Source organism: Peromyscus maniculatus, chromosome 4 (assembly GCF_049852395.1).
Source record: "Peromyscus maniculatus bairdii isolate BWxNUB_F1_BW_parent chromosome 4, HU_Pman_BW_mat_3.1, whole genome shotgun sequence".
NCBI classification, from domain to species: domain Eukaryota; kingdom Metazoa; phylum Chordata; class Mammalia; order Rodentia; family Cricetidae; genus Peromyscus; species Peromyscus maniculatus.
Window position 1 is genome coordinate 109,106,751 of NC_134855.1, and position 22,249 is coordinate 109,128,999.

Genomic DNA, 22,249 nt, shown 5'->3' on the forward strand with positions numbered 1-22,249 from the left:
CGTTCCGACATTTGCTCTATGACGTACTGGGCAAATACTGCATTGCTCAAGTTAATGTATGCTCTAGAGATAGAAAATGGGGTGATGTTACCAGGGGCTGGTAGAGCAGTAGAGAATAAGGATGTAGCTAATGGGTACAGAAATTGTGGATGAGGAGAAAATTCTGGAAATAGACGGTGGTGATGGCTACGGAACCGTGTAAATGTACACCTAAAGACAGAAGAGTAAGTTTGATCTGATATGTATTTTCTCACACACATGTGTTGCAACTCTGTGTCCTCCCAGCTGCCTGCTGACTCAGCAGGGTGACAGGCAGGCCTGGGGAGGCTGGAAGTGGGGACAGGAAACTCATGACATCTCCCAGCCCCCAGCCCATCCACCACGTAACTGCACTGGCTACCTGGAGAGGGCTGAGCAAGAGTCGAGGCCTGGACAGGGATCTGAGGTGCTCCCAAGATGCCCAGGCAGCACTTAGCCCCACGGAGGAAGCAGAGAGATACCTTCGCAGGGAAGGTGGCAAAGGACCCAAGTAGTACAGACAGAGCTCTGCTCCCCAGGGGCCCCAGGCCTCCAGTACCATCTGAGCGACATAGTTGGCTTCTGGAAACTGGGTCAGGCTGTCGACACTTTAAGAAAAGGCAGCCTGGCAGGGCTGTGGTGGTGCACGCCTTTAATCCCAGCACTCGGGAGACCAGAGTCAGGTGGATCTCTGTGAGTTTGAAGCCAGCCTGGTCTACAGAGTGAGATCCAGGATGGGCACCAAAACTACACAGAGAAACTCTATCAAGAAAGAAAGAAAGAAAGAAAGAAAGAAAGAAAGAAAGAAAGAAAGAAAGAAAGAAAGAAAGAAAGAAAGAAAGAAAGAAAGAGAAGGAAGGAAGGAAGGAAGGAAGGAAGGAAGGAAGGAAGGAAGGAAGGAAGGAAGGAAGAAAAGTCAACCTGTTGGGTGCAGTACATTTGGGGTTGGATTACCCCTAGGGCCTAGATCCACATACATGGTGCCGGGGGCCAGTACCCCTGCAGCCGGAACATCAGCAAACTATATCTTTGCTGTCCCCAACTCCCTGTCTCCTAGAACTGAGGTCCTAGAGATGGCGATGAGGACTCTTGTTGAGGAATGGTGGGATTTAGACATCCAAATCCCAGAATGCAGTGTGTGAGAGACCATATGGCAATGGTGTCTCATTTGGCCCAGTCCCAGTACCACAGGGACCAGTCCCACTGGAGTCCAGCATGTTGACTCAGCCTGTTCCACTCCAAATGCCCAGTGGTCTGTTTAAAAAATAAATAAATAAATAAATAAATAAATAAATAAATAAATAAATAAAGAAAGAAAGAAAGAAAGAAGGAAAGAAGGAAAGAAGGAAAGAAAGAAAGAAAGAGGATGGACAGCCCCAGAAAGAAAGAGTTCTGTCCCTGAGTGAAAACCCTGGTGTAGATGGGGAGGTGCCATGGGCTTGGATTGGGGTGGTCAACCTAGTTAGGCACCCAGCAGTCCCTGGGGATAAATTCTGGTCCTGGGAGAAAGGGAGGAAGAGAGCCTGTGGCCCTGAAAGAAATCCTCCTGTGAACATGGCTTTTGAACAGCGTTGTCCTCAGAGAGAAGTTTCTGATTTTAATCCTCGAGTCCCCAATCGGGGCATACTGAAGAAAGGGCTTAAATGCCCACACTGGAGTTGGCATGTGCCGTGCCAGAGCCATTAGAGTGCCCTGGCATACTTTGAAACCCTGTGTTGACTGCATGTGAAATCAAGTAAGTGTCCCAGGACGTCTAGGGAAGACAGGCTGAGGCTCTGACTCCCTGACTGCTGACCTCAGAAGCCCACTCCAGCAAGCAGAGAAAGGACAAGAGCAGGGTCACCATGGGTGGCTTTCCTCAATGTAAGATTCAGTTTCTATTTCCTGCACCCCAGGGCTTCCCCCAACTTCCCTATCATCTGGAGAGAGAGATATAGATGTGGCCAGCCGGAGGACACCCAGAAAGAGAAGTAAGAGTGCAGTGGGCAATTCTAGGAGTAGATTCTCTTCAAGATAGAGGAGAGCCCCAGACATAAGCCCAACATCATTTTTTTTTTTTTTGAGACAGGGACTCATGTATCTCAGGCTGCCTATGTAGCTAAGGATGACCTTGAACTTCTGATCTTCCTGCCTCTCCCTCTCAAATGCTGGGGTTACAGATGCCATCCTTATCCCTGGTTTATATGGTCAGGAGACTGAACCCAGAGCTTCATGCAAACCAGGCAAGGACTCTGCCAATGCATTACATACCTAGTCACCCCTCTTCTTGATAAGTTTTCCAACTCTGCCTCTGAATTTGAAACCAGGCTGGCCTTCAGTCCATGATCCTCCTGCCTCAGCCCACCAAGTAGCTGGGATTACAAACCTATGTCACTGGGCCTGGCAGCTACCCAATTGACTGTGACTGAAGTGGTAAAAAGTCCACAGCTCATCCCACAACCTAGTTTTGCCCAGTTCTGACTGAAGGACCCACAGCAGGTAAAATAGCGATGTGAACAAAGCTGAGTGGGGTGCTCTAGAGTGAGAAGATTAGGGGTGGGATGGGCGTGGTCCGGCCAGATGGTAGGCTGGGATCTGGATTGGAATTTAGGGTGGGAATGGGTACAGGTGAGGGAAGATGGGGCCTGGGTAGGAATGAGGGGGGTTGGATTGGGATGACGTGTTGGGATTGCGGGAGGAAGACACGCAGTAATCGGTTGGAGTTGCCATTAGAGCGAGGTGAGCCTGGCGGGGGGGGGGGGGGGGGATCGCTGCTGTGGAGTGCGAGGCAAGCCTGGGGGGGGATCGCTGCTGTGGAGTGGAGGTGAGCCTGCGGGGGGGGGGGGGGGATCGCTGCTGTGGAGTGGAGGTGAGCCTGGGGGGGGGATCGCTGCTGTGGAGTGGAGGTGAGCCTGCGGGGGGGGGAATCGCTGCTGTGGAGTGGAGGTGAGCCTGGGGGGGGGGATCGCTGCTGTGGAGTGGAGGTGAGCCTGGGGGGGGGATCGCTGCTGTGGAGTGAGAGGTGAGCCTGGGGGCGGGGGGAGATCGCTGCTGTGGAGTGGAGGTGAGCCTGGGGGGGGGGAACAGCTGCTGTGGAGTGGAGGTGAGCCTGGGGGGGATCGCTGCTGTGGAGTGAGAGGTGAGCTTGGGGGGGGGGGAGATCGCTGCTGTGGAGTGAGAGGCGAGCCTGGGGGAGGAGTCGTTGCTGTGGAGTGGAGGCAAACCTGGGGGGGAGAACAGCTGCTGTGGAGTGCGAGGCGAGCCTGGGGGGGGATCGCTGCTGTGGAGTGGAGGCGAGCCTGCGGGGGGGGGGGGCGTGAGGATCGCTGCTGTGGAGTGAGAGGCGAGCCTGGGGGGGGGGAATCGCTGCTGTGGAGTGGAGGTGAGCCTGGGGGGCGGGGATCGCTGTGTGGAGTGGGGAGCAGGGTGGGGCTAGGCGGGGGGGGGGGGGGGGGAGGGGGGGCTGGAGAGGACCCAGCATGGGGGAACAGCTTAGAGTTCATGTTTAGGGTTTGCACGGGTTTGGAAGGTCCGAGAGTCACCCCCACATGCATAGCCCACCCCAGAGAGTCCCAGCCCCACTTGACTCCCCACTCCCTGATCTGCCTCCTCTGCAGCCCAGAGATGGAGGAAATGGCCGCGGAGCTGGCTGAACTGCCTGCCAGAGAGGAGAACAGGAAGGAAGGCCAAAGAGCCCACGGTGCAGCTGGCTGGCTGCTTCTGCTTCCCAGGAGAGGAGGATCCTGTCCTGGGGACTGTTTCCTCTTTCCTGAACCCTCAACCCTCTCTGTGTCCAGCTGGGAGTGTGCTCAGAGGGCAGCTGAAGACCTTGCACAATCTCAGGCCAGGAAAGGCCTAGCCGTGGGACAGCCCCCACTGGGCCAAGGACCTGAGGACTTGAGCAGCTGAAGTGGGACCCAGGGCCACGGTGAAGCGTTCTCCCGGGCAAATGGGAAGAGAGGCTGGTATTCTCCTCCAGCAAGGCCAAACCTGTCTCCCTAGCCTTTGGGGAGAGTCCCTGGGAGCCAGCTCTCCAGTACGTGACAGACCATGTTCATCCACCCCATGACAGGTGAAGTGTGTTCTCCAGCCTTTAATTCCGGTCTTGGTTTTTGTGACCTTTTTTGTCCAACAGATGTGAATGGTCATGACATGAGCAAGGTCTTGAAATGTTCTTCTGTGGTGGCCTTCCCACATGTGTCGTGTGAAGATGGGCGACAGGCAGCACGGTGGCCCAAAGTGAAGAGACACAGAGGTAGACGAACCAGTGGTCTGGAGCGAAGTCGGGCTGTGTGAGCCTGCACCCGCCAGACCTACGCCCCCAGGATACCCTGTGGGGTTACCGTAGGTGCCACACCCGAGTTTCCCTGCAGCTCTGGGGGTTTATTGGTGACTGGCAATGGGGATTTGGCGCTTGCTTATTCAGCTCCTTGACAAACTGAGGCCTGGAGGCTTTGGCCTCAGAAACACCACATGCTTGCTCTTAGCACAAGGAGTCATTTTATTGATATACATACACCAACCCAGCTGCAAAAACCTTGACCTACAATCTGTCCTGCCTGCAAGATGTGGTAGGGCAGTGGTGGCACAGAACTTTCAGGCATAGCCAACCAATGTCTGATTTGACTTATGGCCCACTCCATGAGATGGAACCCATATCCACAACTACTCAGGTGACCAAGAACCAGAGACTAGACACTCCAGAGACCTAGGGTAAAACCAAACACTACTGATCAAAAAAAAGTATCAATAAAATGACTCCTAATGATATTCTGCTATACTCATAGATCAGTGCTCAGCCATTATCAGAGAAACTTCTTCCTACCACAAATGAAACAAATACAGAGACTGACAAGACATGAGAGAGAGAGAGAGAGAGAGAGAGAGAGAGAGAGAGAGAGAGAGAGAGAGAGACTGTGGAACACTCAGCTCTAAATGGGAGGTCTCCATCAAATCCCTCCCCTCAGAGCTCAGGAGAACCCCCAGAAGAGGAGGTGGAGAGAGAATAAGAGCCAGAGAGAATGGAGGAAACCAGGAGGACAAGGGCCTCTGAATCAGCTGAGCAAGGACCATATGAACTCCCAGACTGAAGCAGCAAGGGCAGGGTCTCCTCGGTCTGCACCAGGCCCTCTGAGTGTGTGTTATGGCTTTCAGTTTAGTATTTTTATGGGACTCTTGAGTGTGTGAACAAGCTGGTCTCTCATTCTTGTACCCTTTCTTGGGTTCTTTTCCTTCTGTTGGGTTGCTGGTCCAGCCTCAATGTGATGTTTTTGTTTTTTATATTTTATTTTGTTATATTTTGTTGTTATCTCTTAGAAGCCTGTTCTTTTCTAATGAGAGACAGAAAGGGAGTGCATCTGGATGGGGGGAGGTGGGGAGGAACTTGGAGGAATAGAGGGAGGGGAAACTATATTGTATGAGAAAAGAATCTATTTTCAATAAAAGGGGAAAAGTTGGTTACAAAAATCTAACTTCCAAATAGCAGTAGTATAAATAAAACAGAATGTGTCTTCCTTTCTCTCAAGTTAACATTGGCATGCAATGTTATGTATTTTTGTGTGTGAAGGGGTTGAAATAGGCTCTTATTATATAGTCCAGGTTGGCCTTGAACTTGTGATCTTTTTGCCGCAGCTTCCAAATGCTGGCATTACAGCTGTATGCTACCATGTCCATCTGGCAACTTGATCATAGTGAAACCGGACCCTACTGTTTCCCGTCAGCTGCCTTCAACGGATGCTTCTCCTCATGGTCCAAGGTGACTGCTGGTGCTCCCACCGTTAAGCAAGACAGAGTAAAGGTCAATGCAACTCATGCCCAGCTTTGGAACATTTCCTTAAATTGCATACTTCGTGCTTTTTTTCTGTCAAACTAGCTAGAAGTTAGTCACGAGGTCTTATGTAATTGTTCTAATAGAAAATGTGCCCGGGTAAATCTTGGAGATTCACTCCTGAGCCCATTCAGTTCTCCTACCCAGATTAAGGGCTCCAAGCAGTTTGCCAGAGTTTGTGCAGAGCCTCCAGCCTCCTCCAGAGGGTGCCAAAAACCTCTGCTTCCTCAGCCTTCAGATTTCCCGTGTTTTTTTTAGCTTCAGAGGTGTGGGGCTCTTTGTTGGTTAGATTTTTTGAAGGCTGAGCGCTGGTGTGGCAGCTGAGCTCTCACATCTGGATCCAAAGCAGGAGACGGAGAGAACTAACTGGAAAATGCACGAGTCTTTTGGAACCTCAAAACCCACCCCCAATAGCACGCCTCCTCCAGCAAGGCCACACCTCCTAATCCTCTCCAAACAGCCCCCAACTGGAGACCAAATATTCAAATACCAGAGACTTATGGGGAACATGTCATTCAAACCAACCCAATGACATACAATCGGGAGTAGAGAAAACCAGACCCAAACAGGCCTGCAAAGAAAGCTACCATCGGGCGGGAAGAGCGCCTTGGGATGCTCTTCTGGCAGTCGGCCCTGACCATTTTGCATAAAGATGAGCTGGTCACCAGACCAATACTAGACAGTGAAGGAGAAAGAGTAGAGAGAGAAGGATTCTGGAATGAACGATGAGCTGGGTATAGAAGTGTACGCCTGTAACTCCAGCACTCAGAAGTTGGAGGCAGGAGGATTGGGAGTTCAAACAAGCAAGCATGATAGTTCGTGCCTAGTTGAGATTTTGAGACCAGCTGAGGGGTTGGGAGGGCAGAGACAGAGAGAGAGACAGAGACAGAGAATCATGGGCTTGGGGTGTGCATTCAGGGCCTAGAATGTACAAGGTCCTAGATGTACAGCACTACACATACACAACACACACACACACACACACACACACACACACACACACACACACACACAGAACCTGGTGTGGCCCTGGCAGCATTTTGAGCATGGTACATGGAGGACATGGACCTCTGAACCAGCTTGTAGTATCATCTCCGCTCACAGGAAGCTGAATCACACGGTGGTAAAGAAACCGGAGCTGGAGGTTTGTGCAGCAGCCGGGTGGGGATGGAATGTGGACACAGGCAGCCATTTCCTGAGCGCAGCTCTGAACTACCCAGCTACACTGCCTGCTTAAAAAAATAAAAATAAAAAAATAAATAAAAACCTGTAAACAAAAGGTGAACAAGCTGATGCAAACAGATAATACAAATTACAAAAAGGAGTTTGTGAAAAGGGGAAGTTTTAATGTTACTATATTCACAAAACAGGAAAGCAGCTATGGAAGAGAGAGCAAACGCAAGCCGTGGAGATTTTAATTAGAATAGCTAAAATAAAAGGAAATTAAATAGAAAGAAAATGAAATTCTGTGGTTAGGGTTTCCAAAATTAATCCACGCTTCCTTTTTCTAATTGTATTATTAGCGTGCACGTGCATGTGTGTGTGTGTGTGTGTGTATGTGTGTGTGTATGTGTGCGTGTATGTACGTGTGTGTGTGTATGTGTGTGTGTGTATTTGTGTGTGTGTGTGCCTGTGAGTTCAGAGGACATCTTTGTGGTCTCAGTTCACTCTTTCCATCTTTAAGGGGTCACCCTCTCATGCAGCAAGTGCCTCACCAAATAAGCCTCCTCACTAGCCCTTCATTCTTCTTTTTTGGTATGAGTCATGGGAGCAGGAAGCCTTGATTTCAACTAAAGCCAGATGTGCCACTATAACCCCTGTGGCAGGAGGATCAGGAGTTCAAAGCCATCAACCTCTACATTGCAAGTTCCAGGCCAGCCTGGGCCCCAGGAGAGCCTGTTTCAAAATATAAATAATAAATAAATAAATAAATAAATAAATAAATAAATAAATAAATAAATAAATAAATCCAATTCCTGTATTCCCTAGTGGATGGGTACAGTCAGCCTGGGTCACTAGGAGAAGCCAGGATGAAGACAGGACTAAGAGCAGAAGAGACACCGTGACCCTGGGTCCTTAAATATATCACTTGGTTCCTGGCTCAAGCCTTACCTAAGGCTAAAGGCTACAAGGTCTCCAATTTAGTTATCCAATTACCTTTGTCCCCATTGTCTCCGTGGGCTCTCAGATGAGCCACCATAGAAGTGAAATGCCAGGACTTGGTTGCAATCTCATCTCTAAGGAGAAACTTGCAACAAATAGAAATCACATAATTGCCTTGGGAGAGCAGTTCATCAAAGGAAGGGGCCAGGAGGGGTGGACCGGGAGAGCCGTTCAGTGGAGAGTGTCTGCTTAACACCCGCAGACCCTGGTTACATCCCAGACCCCAAAGGAAAGGAAGAAAAAGGTGGGAGGAAGTGGAAAGAAGGGTGGGAAAGAATGGAGGCCCCGGAGGGAGAAAGGAATGCTGGGTAAACCCAGCAGCGGCTACCTAGCTCCTTTCACACACACAGGACCCAGGCTTGGGTACATGGCAAACAGGCTTCCTGGTGACACATGAGATGATGGCTGCTTTTTATCTCAGGAAGAAATAAAAAAGACAATTAGAAAACTAGAAACAAGGCCAGGCATGATGATGCACGCCTTTAATGCCAGCACTCGGGAGGCGGAGGCAGGTGGATCTCTGTGAGGTTGAGGCCAGCCTGGTCTACAGAGCAAGTTCCAGGACAGCCAGGATCTCATAGAGACACCCTGTCTCGATAGAAAAAGAAAAGAAGAAAGAGAGAGGGGGGAGGGAGGGAGGGAGGGAGGGAGGGAGGAAGGAAGGAAGGAAGGAAGGAAGGAAGGAAGGAAGGAAGGAAGGAAGGAAGGAAGGAAGGAAGGAAGGAAGGAAGGAAGGAAGAAAACTAGAATCTGCAGCCATGCCCACTGCTCTCTCCGAAGTTAATAAAAAAAAAATCTTCTTTCTACTCTAGTCCGAAAAACAAATTCTTTCCCTGACCCACCAATCCCTTTGCCACACTGATGGCGTAGGAGGAGAATTTCACCTCTCTTCTCTCCAACTAGAGACCCCGATAGTTGCATGGTGTGTGCTTGGAGTCATCAGGAAGCCTCTGGCTGGGGTGCCCTTTGTGGGGCCACAAGACCTCTCTGATCAGCTCTCTCTAGCCATAGTGGTGCCTGAGCTATGAGGGATCCACTCTTGGGACTTTCTGTCTGCCCCAGGTCTGGCCAGCAACTCGCTGGTGAAATCTAAAGGGATCCTTGTTTGTACAGACGACTTTGCTTCCCCCAGGGATGACAGACCAGCATCTTCTGCTCAAAGGAAAGAGGAAGCACTGCTTTATTTTTGTTGTGGGGGGGTGTTGTTTTTTATTAGTTTATTTATTTATTGAGACAGGATCTCTCTTTGTAATGTTGACTATCTTGGAGCTCACTATGTAGCCCAGGCTGGCCTCAAACTCATAGAGATCTTCCTGCCTCTGCCTCCTGAGTGCTGGGATTAAAGGCGTGTGCCACCATGCCTGGCCTCTTTCTCTGCTCAGCCCCTGTTCCCAGTGTTCAGGGATTTCTTTCTCCCTTCTCTTCTAGCCAGCCCTCCTGAGACTGACACATTCCTCTGAGGGGCTCCCTGCAACATCACACAGGATTCAACAGTTTGCCCCCCAGATGATGCTTCAACAAGGCTTTGACGCCCATCAGAAGCCCTGCCCCAGCCCCTGACCAGACAGCACAGAATGTCTACCAAGGCCACCCCTAACTGTGCTCTCTTTCCATGGCACCTCCATGGAGCTCCACGGAGCAGACAATAGGTGAAGCCAGCGCATGCCCCATCAGCTTGAAGAAGCCACTGAAGACTTACTTCCAACCATCTTCCCAAGATTGGATTCTTTGCCCTGTCACGGGGAATGTGGAGGGAAGGCCACAAATGCAGTGGATCTCTGTGAGTTCAAGACCAGCCAGAGCTATATAATATCTTAAAAATAATCAAACAAAAAAGAAATAAAGAGGAAAAGGCTTTCCCAAACAAACAAGCAAGCAAACACACAAACAAACAAACAAACAAACACTCCAGCCCCAACTCCACTCAAGCTGCAAACAGGAGAACATGAAATGGTACTGCTGACCAAAATTAGCCACCGTCGATACTGAAGAGCTTCCATCCAGGATCAATGCCAACCTCATCTGCATAGAGTAGGGCCCACCCTTGGGTCAGCCACAGCCCATCCCCTCATATCTGGGATTGCTGGCTCTTGACTGAGCCAGAAAGAATAATGTCCAGGTCCAGAGCTATCCGACTCCTCTGGTCTCGGCCACACCTTCACTCAAGTGCACATACTTAGATACACACACTTTAAAATAATGAGAATAATTTTGTCAAAAATATACAACAAGCCTTCTAAAAAAAATAGGTTTTTTAAACCTTCCAGAATATCTACATCCTGAGGAGGAAGGAAGTTCCACTTTTATTTCATCCCATTTTGTACCAGCCGAACTCTTTTACCTGTATGTTGTATATAATGTCATGATCACTACACCCATCCAATGGGCTCTCTTTGTGGGCTGATGTGCAGGGCTGGCGCTCAGCATCATTCTCACACCTTCTAGTATTTCTTCTTGAACTGCAGAGGCTGAAAAGTGAGAGAGAGACAGAGACAGAGACAGAGAGAGAGAAACTGAAAAGTCAAGCTGCAGTCTGGAAGAATATATTTACAAAATACTGTCCGATAAAGAACTATTACTCAAAATAGACAAAGAACTCTTAAACTTAACAATAATAAGTAGAAAAAGAAATCCCATAAAAATGGGCTAGAGATGTGGCCTGATACCTCACCAGGTAAGTAGAGGCAGGTAAGTAGGAGGCAGGTAAGTAGAGGCAGGTAAGTAGAGGCAGGTAAGTAGGAGGCAGGTAAGTAGAGATACTCAGGGATCTGGACATGAGGCTGTGTGCCTGTAATCCCAACACTCCAGAGAATGAAGCAGGAGGATTACCACAAGTTCAAGACCAGCTCTGCATCAAAAAAACAAACAAACAAACAAACAAACAAACCAAGAGGAAAAGATGGCTCAGCAATAAGAGCATGTTCTACTCTGCAGAGGACTTGAGTTTGGTTCCCAGCACCCATGTCAGGCGGCACCCAACTGCCCGTAACTCCAGCTCGGTTTTTGATACCTTCTTCTGGACTCTGTGGGCGCCTGATCTCACCTGCACGTATCCATACACAGTCACACTGTACTCAGGTAATTGTTTTAAAAATCTAAAAATAAAGATAAATGGAAGAGCAGCAGAAGAAAGGGAGACAGAGGAAAAGGAGAAGGAAGAGAAGGGGGAGACAATTGGCATCCTGCGTCATTTCGAGAATTGTTCCTTTTTTTATAGGAAACACTAAACCTCAACTAGAATGCCAGGGTCTAGAGTGGGGAATGCACTTTAGTGAATATACCAATATTGGGGCATTAATTTTAACAAATGTGATTCCATCAATAAGGCATTCCTAATAGGAAGAACTGTGTGGGCTGGGGTGGTATAAAGCAACTCCTCTAGCTGGCCAGCAATTTAAAAAATTTAAAGCTGTTTTGAAAATAAAGTACTTCTATCCAGGTGTGGTGGTGCACACCTTTAATCTCAGCATTGGGGAGGCAGAGGCAGGCGGATCTCTATGGGTTTGAGGCCAGGTCTACAGAGAGAGTTCCAGGAGGTGGAGCTACATAGTGAGACCTGTCTCAAAATGACCAAAAAAATATCAAAAAATTACTGAAGTGTCTGTTAAGGAGGCGATCTGCAGTAGAAGATGAATGCAGCGGGGTCGTGGGGGCTGCGGGGCCGCGGGGCCCCATCGGGGCCGCGGGGGCCGCGGGGCCGCGGAGCGGGGCGGGAGGTTCAGGCCTTGCTATAGGGCCAGGTGGCTGCTGCAAGGTCGTGTTCCTTGAGCCAAACCCTCTCAGAGCCCTAATGTGACGCCAGCTCAGGACTCTATGGTGAGACCCTGTGTCCTCAGTGGCAGATTCTCTGTGGCTTAGGCTGGTGAGTTGTATCACGGTTACTGTGATCATCACCCAAGGGGACCAGGCATTATGACAAAAAGTTGGCAGGGATCCATTCTAGCTCCCCCAAAGCAATTTCAATGAATTGTAGGTGTTTTCCTGAAAGCTAAGAATGAGTTCCTCTCCTTACAGCGGCACAGTGATTGTGCTGTGATGGTGCTCTTGTTTATTCAGACACAGCCCTTGATGTGCGGGACAGTGAGTGCCCAGTTCATGCGGTGCCAGGGATCCAACCCACAGCTTTGCGCATGCTAGGCAAGCGCTCAACCATCTGAGCCGCAGAGCCGGCCCAGTAAGCCCTTCTTCTCAGAAGAGGGGGGGTGTCAACACTGAGGAACAAGGCTGGACATTCATCCAGAAACGGTAAGTCTGGTTAATGTTTCCCCAGAGAGCTTCAGGACAGTGAGCGAGTGTCAGTCCGCTTACCAAGTGTGTGGCTCTCCCCTGTGGCACTGGGACCCACCCAAGCACAGTGCTGGAAATAGACACACACATGCCTGGGAGAGGAGCCAGGGAGCAGAGCCCAAGAATCCCTCAGCAGTGTCTTGAGCAAGCCAGGCATAGTGGAATCTAGCACTTGGGAGGCTAAAGCAGGATTCCCACAAGTTTGAGACCAACCTGGTTTACAAAGCAACTTCTAGTCTACCTAGAGCTAAATAAGTAAACACCCTTGGAGTAGCCAGATGCCCACACCCTTGGAATAGCCAGGTGCCCACACCCTGTCTGCCCTGCAGCTCTGATGGTTGGGCAGGACCGAGGATGATGTTCTAATCTGGGACAAAGCCGAGGGCCCTTTTACAGGTGAGTTGCGTGTAGGAACTCGGAACACGGCTCTGTCAGTCTGCACCCCCCCCCCCCACTGCTCTCCCAAAGGCCCACACAGACGCAGGTCCTCTGATCTGCCAGACGCTCGGGTCTGACTTCCCTCCCTAGACTCAGACCTTTTGGTAATAGTCTGGGTCCCTTGGGACAGGGCTGTCCCCTGTGAGGTGAAGAGGCCCCTCAGAGTCATCCCAGGGTCTGCTGGAGGTCGAATGTCCCCTTTATTGATCTGAGTTGCTTTAGGCTTCAGAAGCTGTAACAGTGAACAGCCGCTTTATTGCAGAGACAGTGAGCAGAAAAATGAGGGAAGACGGGACCAGAGAAAGCAGGAACCAGGAGAGACTGTGGCTGAGTCAGCGCTTTGCAGACGAACGGGGGAGGGGTACAGGGTGTGCAAAGGAGCGTGACCATCACTGCAGTGTGTGATGGCCCAAGATGTCTCCATAAGGTGCCGGCTGACGTAGCTCGGCCGTGCAGTACTCAACTAGCATGTGCAGCACTCTGTGAGTTCGATCCCCAGCACCACAAGAACCAACCGAGTGCCACCTGAGCAGAGACCCGAAGGAAGCCAGCCAGCCAGGCAGATGCCAGAGGAGAAGAGCATCCCAGCCCGGGGGAGCAGAGTACAAATGTAGAAGTATGCCTGGCATGTTCAGAGAGGACCCAGGAGGCCCAAGTGCGTGGATTAGGGGAAGGGATGGGAGGAGTACGCCATTCGCCATTCCCCCTGCGCTGTGAGAGGTCAGGTGGCACGGGGCTGCCTGGCCCACAGACAGGGGCTCGGCTTCCGCACTGAGACAGAAACCAGCTTTGAGCAGAGCAGTAATGTGATCTGTCAAAGGGCTTAGCAGATCCCTCGGCTTCTGTGTTGAGAACAGTTGGCAGTGAGGCAGGACGAAAGTAGGGGGGCAGCTGGGCGGCTTTTGGGGTGGCCTAGGTGAAGTACGGTGCTCTCTGACCCAGTGGGAGTGTGAGCAGTGATCTCTTCAGGCGTGTGCTGAAGGGTGAGAGAGCAGTGGAGTCAAAGAGGACGCGGATCTTTTGGCCCAGTGTCTGAAGAGTGAAGTCCTCTGGGCTTGGAATAACAGGAACCTGGGAGGAACCTGCTCGAGGGTTTGGATTACAAACACATTCGCTCCTAAGTGAAGACATCAGACTGGTTCTGTAAATAAGATTGGAGGGAGTTCCAGGCAGAAGATGGGGCTAGAAATGGTATTTGACAGATCTGATGACCCTGTGAAATGGGAGGGAGAGGAAAGAACTAACGAAAACAGAGTCTGGCAGGAGCCCCTGAGTTCTGACTGGAAAACACAGTCACTTCTCATCTCCAGAGCAGGTTGGCTCTTCCACCCACTCTTCCCCTTTAGGGGAACCAAAAGAACTTGGGGATGAACAAGCATGCTGTGGATTCTAGGGGCTCTGGATCATAAAGTGAGGTACCACCAAGGCACTCTGGGACAGCCTTCTGCTTTGGGTCTTCAGCCCTCGTCCACTCAGCCACTCAGCGCTCCCCTGTTCTCCTGTTCTGTAGCCCCAACCAGGAAGCTGACCATGTGTTTTCTCCCTTTAGTTACACAGATATCATTGACGTTGTCCAGGCCCTGCAGACTCACCCAGACCCAAATGTCAAGTCCTACTTCAGCATTGGTGCCGTCACAGTGTGTGTGGAGCCCCTGAGCTGCTACATGGAGCACAGGTAGACACTTAGGACCACCTCCAGCCCACGATGTGGTGTTGAAGAGAACTAGCCCTTTTCCCTCCCCACCAGAAAGAGACAGGCTTTACACATGTTTGGTTTGTGGAACACATCGGCCCGCGGTGTATGCAGTAAGTACCCCATGACTCTGATTTGCATGAAGTCCTAAAAAGGCGCAGAGCAGAATAAAGCAGATTAGAGAAGACAGGCTTCATTTGACTCTGTGAGAACCATGTCTTTCCAATGCTTGGTGCGTAGGAAGTGCTCATGAAAGACTACTGTGGGCAGGCGCGGGGGTAGGGTTAGGGGTTGGGGACTTGCTAAGGGTCTGTAATGGACCCCCGTTCAATCCCAAGTACTTCAAAGAAGAAAAGAGGAGGGAAAGAGGTGTGGGAGGAAGGCAGCTGTGAAGAGCTTCAGATCCAGGCAAGCTCCTGAAGGCTTCTTCCTTTCACTGCCCTTAGAGAGCCAAGTGCCCTGATGCCCCCAACCCAGGACCCTGCGTTTCCAGACAATAAACTCAAAGTAGAGAAGACAGCTTTGTCTCACTTCCTCGTATCAAGGTCTAATGTTCTCTCAGATGCTTCTTATCCAGGAAAATCCTTGGGACTTTTAAACACTTCAGCCAAAAGTAATAGAAAATATAATGGAGCCAGGCATATGGTACCTGCCTTGAATCGCAGCACTCAGTAGGCAGAGGCTAGCCTGGTCTACATAGTGAGTTCCAGGACAGCCAGGGCTACGTAGAGAGAGACCATGTCTCAGAAAGAAAGAAAGAAAGAAAGAAAGAAAGAAAGAAAGAAAGAAAGAAAGAAAGAAAGAAAGAAAGAAAGAAAGAAAGAAAGAAAGAAAGAAAAGAAAGAAAAGAAAAGAGACCGTCTCTGAGTCTAATTTGGTGAGGTCAGTGGACTTGGGGTTCATTAACGCTCACCACCACCCCACCCACCCCTTCTCCCACCTCCATCCTCACCCTTTCACTGTCTCACAAAGAACTAATTCCGACCCAGTGCAGTGGCACACGCCTTTAATCTCACCATTTGGGGGGCAGAGAGAAGCAAAGCTCTGCGAGTCCAAGACTGGCCTGCTCTACATAGTGAGTTATGGCTACATAACTCTGCCAGGCAAGCCAGGGCTACATGGTAAGACCCTGTCTCAAAAATACAACAAAACAAGAAAACAAACCTAACTCGGCTCCTCTGAGCAGGATGAAGCCCTTCCTTCACACCAACCACTCTGTCCAGCTCTCTAACAAGCCCTTTGCCTGAAGGTTGATCTCTCTCTCTCTCTCTCTCTCTCTCTCTCTCTCTCTCTCTCAAACCCTATTCCTTCCAAAACACCTAATAGAAACACCCGATAAGGGCTGAGTCGGGTAATCCTGTAATCCCAGCACGCCCTGTCTAAAATAAACAAAATATGTAAAGACATGAGAGCAATGAGTGAGGGCAAAGGGCTGGAGACACTTCAGTGCTGAAGATTGTGTGCTGATTGCTCAAAGAGAACCTGTGTCTGATTCCCTGAACCCATTTTATCAGGGTAACTCACAACCACCTGGAACTCCAGCTCCAGGGAAATGTGATGCCCTGGCCACCTTGGGCACCCACACTCGAGTGCATATACCCTCATGCAGACACATAAACCTGCACATAATTAAATAACAAAAATTAAATCTTTAAATAATTAAAAAACAATAAATGGGTGGGCCAACATGTGTACAACAGACATAATTTAATAAATAAGTTATTAAAAGACTGAAGAGAATATATAATCTACTTAATATAGAAATAAGGCTTAAATTGATTAACATAATCATGGAGTATAAAAAGATAAAGACAAAGAATGCTTGTCTAGAATGTACAAGTTTAACCACCAAAACACTTAAAAAAGAAAAAATAGTGTTATCAAATAAAATCAAACCATTCCATTATAAAAGAAAAGGTAGCGAGTGCCTTTAATCCCAGCATTTGGGAGGCAGAGGCAGGTGGATCTCTGTGAGTTCAAGGCCAGCCTGGTCTACAAAGTGAGTTCCAGGACAGCCAGGACTGTTACACAAAGAAAACCATCTGGAAAAACCAAATAAATAAACAAGGAAAGAAAGAAAGAAAAAAAAGAAAAAGAAAGGCGAGGGACTGGAGACTCGGAGGGTTAAGGGCAGAGCTCCTGCACACACAAGGATAAGCTCGGCTTGCTGGCACACACCTGTTACCAGTGCTGGGGGGTGGAGCCAGGAATCGAGGGGCATTTGAAGGATGATGTGGAAACCTAGTGCAGTGGAAACTTCCTAAAACACGAGGCAATTCTAAGGAGGTTTCCTAACAATGGGAGATATGGAGTCCCAACTGGCCATCTCTTGTCACCAATCAAGACTTCAATAGTGAGACTGGGTTGCATTCAATTGAGTTGTTGGCTAAGGGTGTCCCACAGAAATCCCCAAACAGCCCGGGCTGTTGCTAAGACAATAGGTTGCTCTCCACAAAGTGACAGCCAGGTCCCATTGCTGAGGATAACACCTACGCAATTTGTTGAACATGGAGAAGATGAACTGGTGCCTGCATGGAACCTTCACCCCTACACTCTAGTGTCTTTGGTGCAGGAAGGTACTCCAGAGGCTACCAAAAGAGAAACATATACACCAACCCAGCTGCAAAAACCTTGACCTACAATCTGTCCTGCCTGCAAGATGTGGTAGGGCAGTGGTGGCACAGAACTTTCAGGCATAGCCAACCAATGTCTGATTTGACTTATGGCCCACTCCATGAGATGGAACCCATATCCAAAACTACTCAGGTGACCAAGAACCAGAGACTAGACACTCCAGAGACCTAGGGTAAAACCAAACACTACTGGTCAAAAAAAAAAATATCAATAAAATGATTCTTAATGATATTCTGCTACACTCATAGATCAGTGCCTTATCCAGTCATCATCAGAGAGGCTTCCCTTTGGCAGCAGATGGGAACAGATGTAGAGACCCACAGCCAGACATTATGCAGAGAGAGAATCTAAATGGGAGGTCTCCATCAAATCCCTCCCCTCAGAGCTCAGGAGAACCCCCAGAAGAGGAGGTGGAGAGAGAATAAGAGCCAGAGGGAATGGAGGAAACCAGGAGGACAAGGGCCTCTGAATCAGCTGAGCAAGGACCATATGAACTCCCAGACTGAAGCAGCAAGGGCAGGGTCTCCTCCGTCTGCACCAGGTCCTCTGAGTGTGTATTATGGCTTTCAGTTTAGTATTTTTATGGGACTCTTGAGTGTGAGAATGAGGGTCTCTCATTCTTGTGCCTTCTCTTGGGCTCTTTTCCTTCTGTTGGTTTGTCTGGTCCAGCCTTGATGTGATGCATTTTGTTTTATTTTATAGTATTTTATTTTGTTATATTTTGTTGTTATCTCTTAGAAACCTGTTCTTTTTTTTAATGAGAGACAGAAAGGGAGTGAATCCAGATGGGAGGTGAGCTGGAGAGGAACTGGGAGGAGAAACTGTAAGAAGAATTGCTAGATGGTCTTTTGTTTGTTTGTTTTTGTTTTTCGAGACAGGGTGCCTGTCCTGGATCTCGCTCTGTAGACCAGGCTGGCCTCGAACTCACAGAGATCCGCCTGGCTCTGCCTCCCGAGTGCTGGGATTAAGGGTGTGCGCCGCCACCACCTGGTGCTAAACGGTCTTATTAATAAAAAACCCTGGAGCCAGATATTGGGGTGAAAGCTGAAAGATCAGAGAAGCAGAAAGAAGCCAGCCACATTCTTACCGCTAGGAAATCATCAGTCCAATCCTTTCTGTGCCCAGCCATCTCACTTCCTCTCTCCACGCAGCTTCACTTCCTCTTTCTGCCCAACTCTGTCACTTCCTGTCTGTCTGTACAGACCTCCAAGCCTCTATGGTTAACTAGTGTTGGGATTTTCTTTTAAATTTATTTATTTATTTTAAACAGTAAAATATTTTCTCTGCAGAAAATAGTATAAATGATAACATTTCCCAATAAGCCCTTTTAAGTCAAATAATAGCTGAATTATACATATAAATATCGATCAGATTCTGTGATAGAGAAGAGACCTATCTTCATCTGTTCAGAGAGCTATGTTTTTACTTAAGTTGTGTAAGTGAGATTCCTATTCATCTTCCCCTTCACTGTTTGATTTACAGCAGACATTTTTCTATAGGCTAATCCATAATCTAAAAAGATTTTAGCCTCCCCTCCTGAAAGTATGGCCAGCATTTTCTTTCATCAGCTTGATACAGTACAAATTCTTATCCTAACAGTGAAATGTTTCACTAAAGCTTGCCCAGTCAGTGGGTAAAACCAAAACTTATTATAAGCCACAGTCATCCTAGGGTCCCCCCTGCTAGGTAGCCTCCTTGGATCTGTGGGTTGCAGTCTGATTGTCCTTTGCTTTATATCTAGTATCCACTTATGAGTGAGTACATACCATGTTTGTCCTTCTGAGTCTGAGTTACCTCACTCAGGATGATATTTTCTAGTTCTATCCATTTGCCTGCAAATTTCATGATGTCATTGTTTTTCTCTGCTGAGTAGTACTCCATTGTGTATATGTACCACATTTTCTTTTTCTTTTTTTTTCTTTTCTTTTCTTTTTTCTGGAACTGAGGACCAAACCTAGGGCCTTGCGCTTGCTAGGCAAATGCTCTACCACTGAGCTAAATCCCCAACCCCATACCACATTTTCTTAATCCATTCTTCAGTTGAGGGGCATCTAGGTTGTTTCTAGGTTCTGGCTATTATGAATAATGTTGCTATGGACATAGTTGAGCATGTATCTTTGTGGTATGATTGAGCATTCCTTGGGTATATGCCTAGGTCTTGAGGTAGATCGATTCCCAATTTTCTGAGAAACCGCCATACTGATTTCCACAGTGGTTGTACAAGTTTGCACTCCCAAAATAGTGGAGGAGTGTTCCCTTTACTCCGCATTCTCTCCAACATAGACTGTCATTAGTGGTTCCCCCTCCCCCAGACAAGGTTTCTCTTTGTAGTTTTGGTACCTGTCCTGGATCTTTCTCTGTAGACCAGGCTAGCTTCAAACTCACAGAGAACCGCCTGCCTCTGCCTCCCAAGTGCTGGGATTAAAGGCGTGCGCCGCCGCCGCCGCCGCCGCCGCCGCCGCCGCCGCCGCCGCCGCCGCCGCCGCCGCCACCACCACCACCACCACCACCACCGGGCATCATTAGTGTTTTTGATCTTAGCCATTCTGACAGGTGTAAGGTGGTATCTCAGAGTCGTTTTGATTTGCATTTCTCTGATGACTAAGGATGTTGAGCATTTCCTTAAATGTCTTTCAGCCATTTGAGAGGACATATTGTATGAGAAAAGAATCTACTTTCAATAAAATGAAAAAATAAAAGAAAGAAAGAAAAGGAAAAGAAAGCTAGCTCAGCATGAACCTGTGAGCCAGCAAGCAACGTCCTCCGTGGTTTCTGCTTCAAGATCCTGTTTGAGTTCCTGTCCAGAGAGATGGAATAAACCCTTTCCTCCTGAAGTTGCTCTTGGTTACAGTGGGTTTTAAAATGTATTATTGTTTTAAATGATGTGTCTGTGCTTGTGTATGTGAGTAAAGGTAACCTAAGAGACCAGAGGAGTCAGACCCCTTGGGGCTGGAGCTACAGGTGGTTGTGAACCACCTGATGTGAGTGCTGGGACTTGACCTCAGGTCCTCTGGAAGAGCACTATGTGTTCTTAAACACTGAGCCATCTCTCCAGCCCCCCTAGAATGTTTGACCATGGCAGCAGAAAGGAAACTAGACCACACAGACATACACACACAAATGTGAGTATATCTTTGTAACAGAGTTCATGTTTTCCATGTACGAAGCCCTGAGTTTATTCCCAGCACTTAAAAATGAATGAATAAATAAGAAAGAAAGAAAGAAAGAAAGAAAGAAAGAAAGAAAGAAAGAAAGAAAGAAAGAAAGAAAGAAAGAAAGAAAGAAAGAAAGAAAGAAAACCCATCATGGTAGCATAGGCACTTGACAGAGGCAAGAAGTTCATTGCAAATTTTAGGCCAGCCAGGGCTACATAGCCAGACTGTGTTCCAACTACCCCATCCAAAAAAAATAAAAAAATAAAAAAATTAACTTGCTAAGTGCAGAAATTGAAGAAAGAAAAAAGAAAACCTTGTTATATAGCCCACTTTGTTAGGCTGAAAATATAGAGATTTAGCTCAGTAGTAGAGTACTTACCTAGTAATCACAAGGTCCTGGATTCCACCCTCAGTTCCAGCAAAATTAAAAATTAAAAATATGGTCACAGCAAAAGCATCAAGAACTAATGTTGAATCCACCATTAAATTTCACACAATTCAAATTCGGACACGACCATACAGTTGACTGCTCTGACCAATGGGACACTTAGATTGCATGAGGTGTTGAGAAGCGTGACTTGGTTGGTTCCCTTGCCAAGCATGCACAAAACCCTGTACTGCATTAAGTCAGATGTGAAGGTAGAGGCAGGAAGATCAGGACATCCTCAGCAACAGACTGAGTGGGAGGTTCCAGGCCAGCCTGGGAAATATAAGTGAGATCCTCTCTCAAAAAAAAAAAGAAAAAGAAAAGAAAAATAATTCTGGAAGCAAGCAGCTGCACATTGGAGATTGTCCTCGATTGCTCCTGGAACCTGAGACCACCACAAGAACAAGCCTGAGCTCAACTGTTGGTAGGGGACACAGACAGGGGATCCCAGGCCTTCTGGCCCTGCTGACTGATTTGAGGAAGGCCTGGAAGTGAGACTACCCCAGGCAGCCTCATTAGGACTTCCCCAGGCAAGAACAACTACCTAGCCAAGCAGTTCAGTTCTGCCCCGTAAGGTCACGAGAAAGAAACAGTCATTATTTCAAGCGACGTGATTTGTTACACGCCAACACTGAGAAGATAATCTTTTTAGAGACAGATTTAGCCATTTCATTGTTCGAATTTTATCTTACACTCATTATTTGCATAAAATGCAAAGATCCACATACTTGTTCTTACTTTAGGGAAATTCTTTTAATTCCAAACAAGAGGCCTCATTTCCTTCTCCTACCTCGCAAACCACCATTCAGAGTCTGTGGGCCTCCAGTCGGTGGAATTCATTTAGCATGTACCAGACTCTAGGCCAGTGGTTCTCAACCCTCCTAATACAGATCCTTGTGTTGTAGTGAACCCCAGCCACAAAATTATTTTCATTACTTCATAACTGTAATTTTGCTACTGTTAGGAATTGTAAGGTAAGTATCTGTGTTTTCCAATGATCTTAGGCAACCTCTGTGAAAAAGTCCTTCAACCAGCAAGAGGTTGTGACCCACAGGTTGACAACCACTGCTCTGAAGAAAGCTGGGAAAACAGACTCTGCCCTTTATAAAGAAAGGTAGGCTTCCTATGCAAGCTGCAGTGGGTTGAACAATACCACCTGCACAATAGGCTCATATATTTGAATACTAGGTCCCCAGATGTTGGAACTTTCAGTGAAGAATTAGGATGTGTGGCCTTGGAGGAGGTGTGTCTCTGGGGGTGGGCTTTGAACTTGCAAAAGCCCAAAACATTCCCAGTTAGCTCTCTGCCTCTTGCTTGCGGATCAAGATGTGAGCTCTCAGCTACTGCTCCAGCATCATGCCTGCCTGCCTGCTGCCATGCTTCCCACCATGATGATCATGGATTCTAACCCTCTGAAATTGTAAACCCCAATTAAATACTTTCTTTTATAAGTAGCCTTAGTCATGGTGTCTTATCATTGCAATAGAAAAATTACAGGCCTAAGGAGAGCGGTGAGAAGGAGCTAGGTAGTGTCAAATGCTATAGATGTGGTCCACAGTACTGACAGCAGTTTATGGGCAAGAAGTGAAAGTAATCCAAATGTGTGTGGTTAAGAAACAGGTGAGAGC

General features: G+C 48.1%; 1 protein-coding gene across 3 annotated transcripts in view; it reads left to right on the forward strand.

The window, feature by feature from the left end:
* Positions 1-11,979: 11,979 nt before the first annotated feature.
* The window catches only part of Hspa12b (heat shock protein family A (Hsp70) member 12B), a 40,364-nt gene continuing 30,094 nt past the window's right edge, over positions 11,980-22,249 (forward strand). The window contains exons 1-2 of one of the 3 annotated variants that reach the window (XM_076570665.1): positions 11,980-12,232; positions 14,262-14,387. The gene's annotated coding sequence lies outside the window, so the exon portion shown is untranslated. Of the gene's footprint in view, positions 12,233-12,750; positions 13,368-13,414; positions 14,388-22,249 lie in introns of those variants that run through there. The other 2 variants (XM_076570666.1, XM_076570664.1) reach the window with 2 other exon arrangements.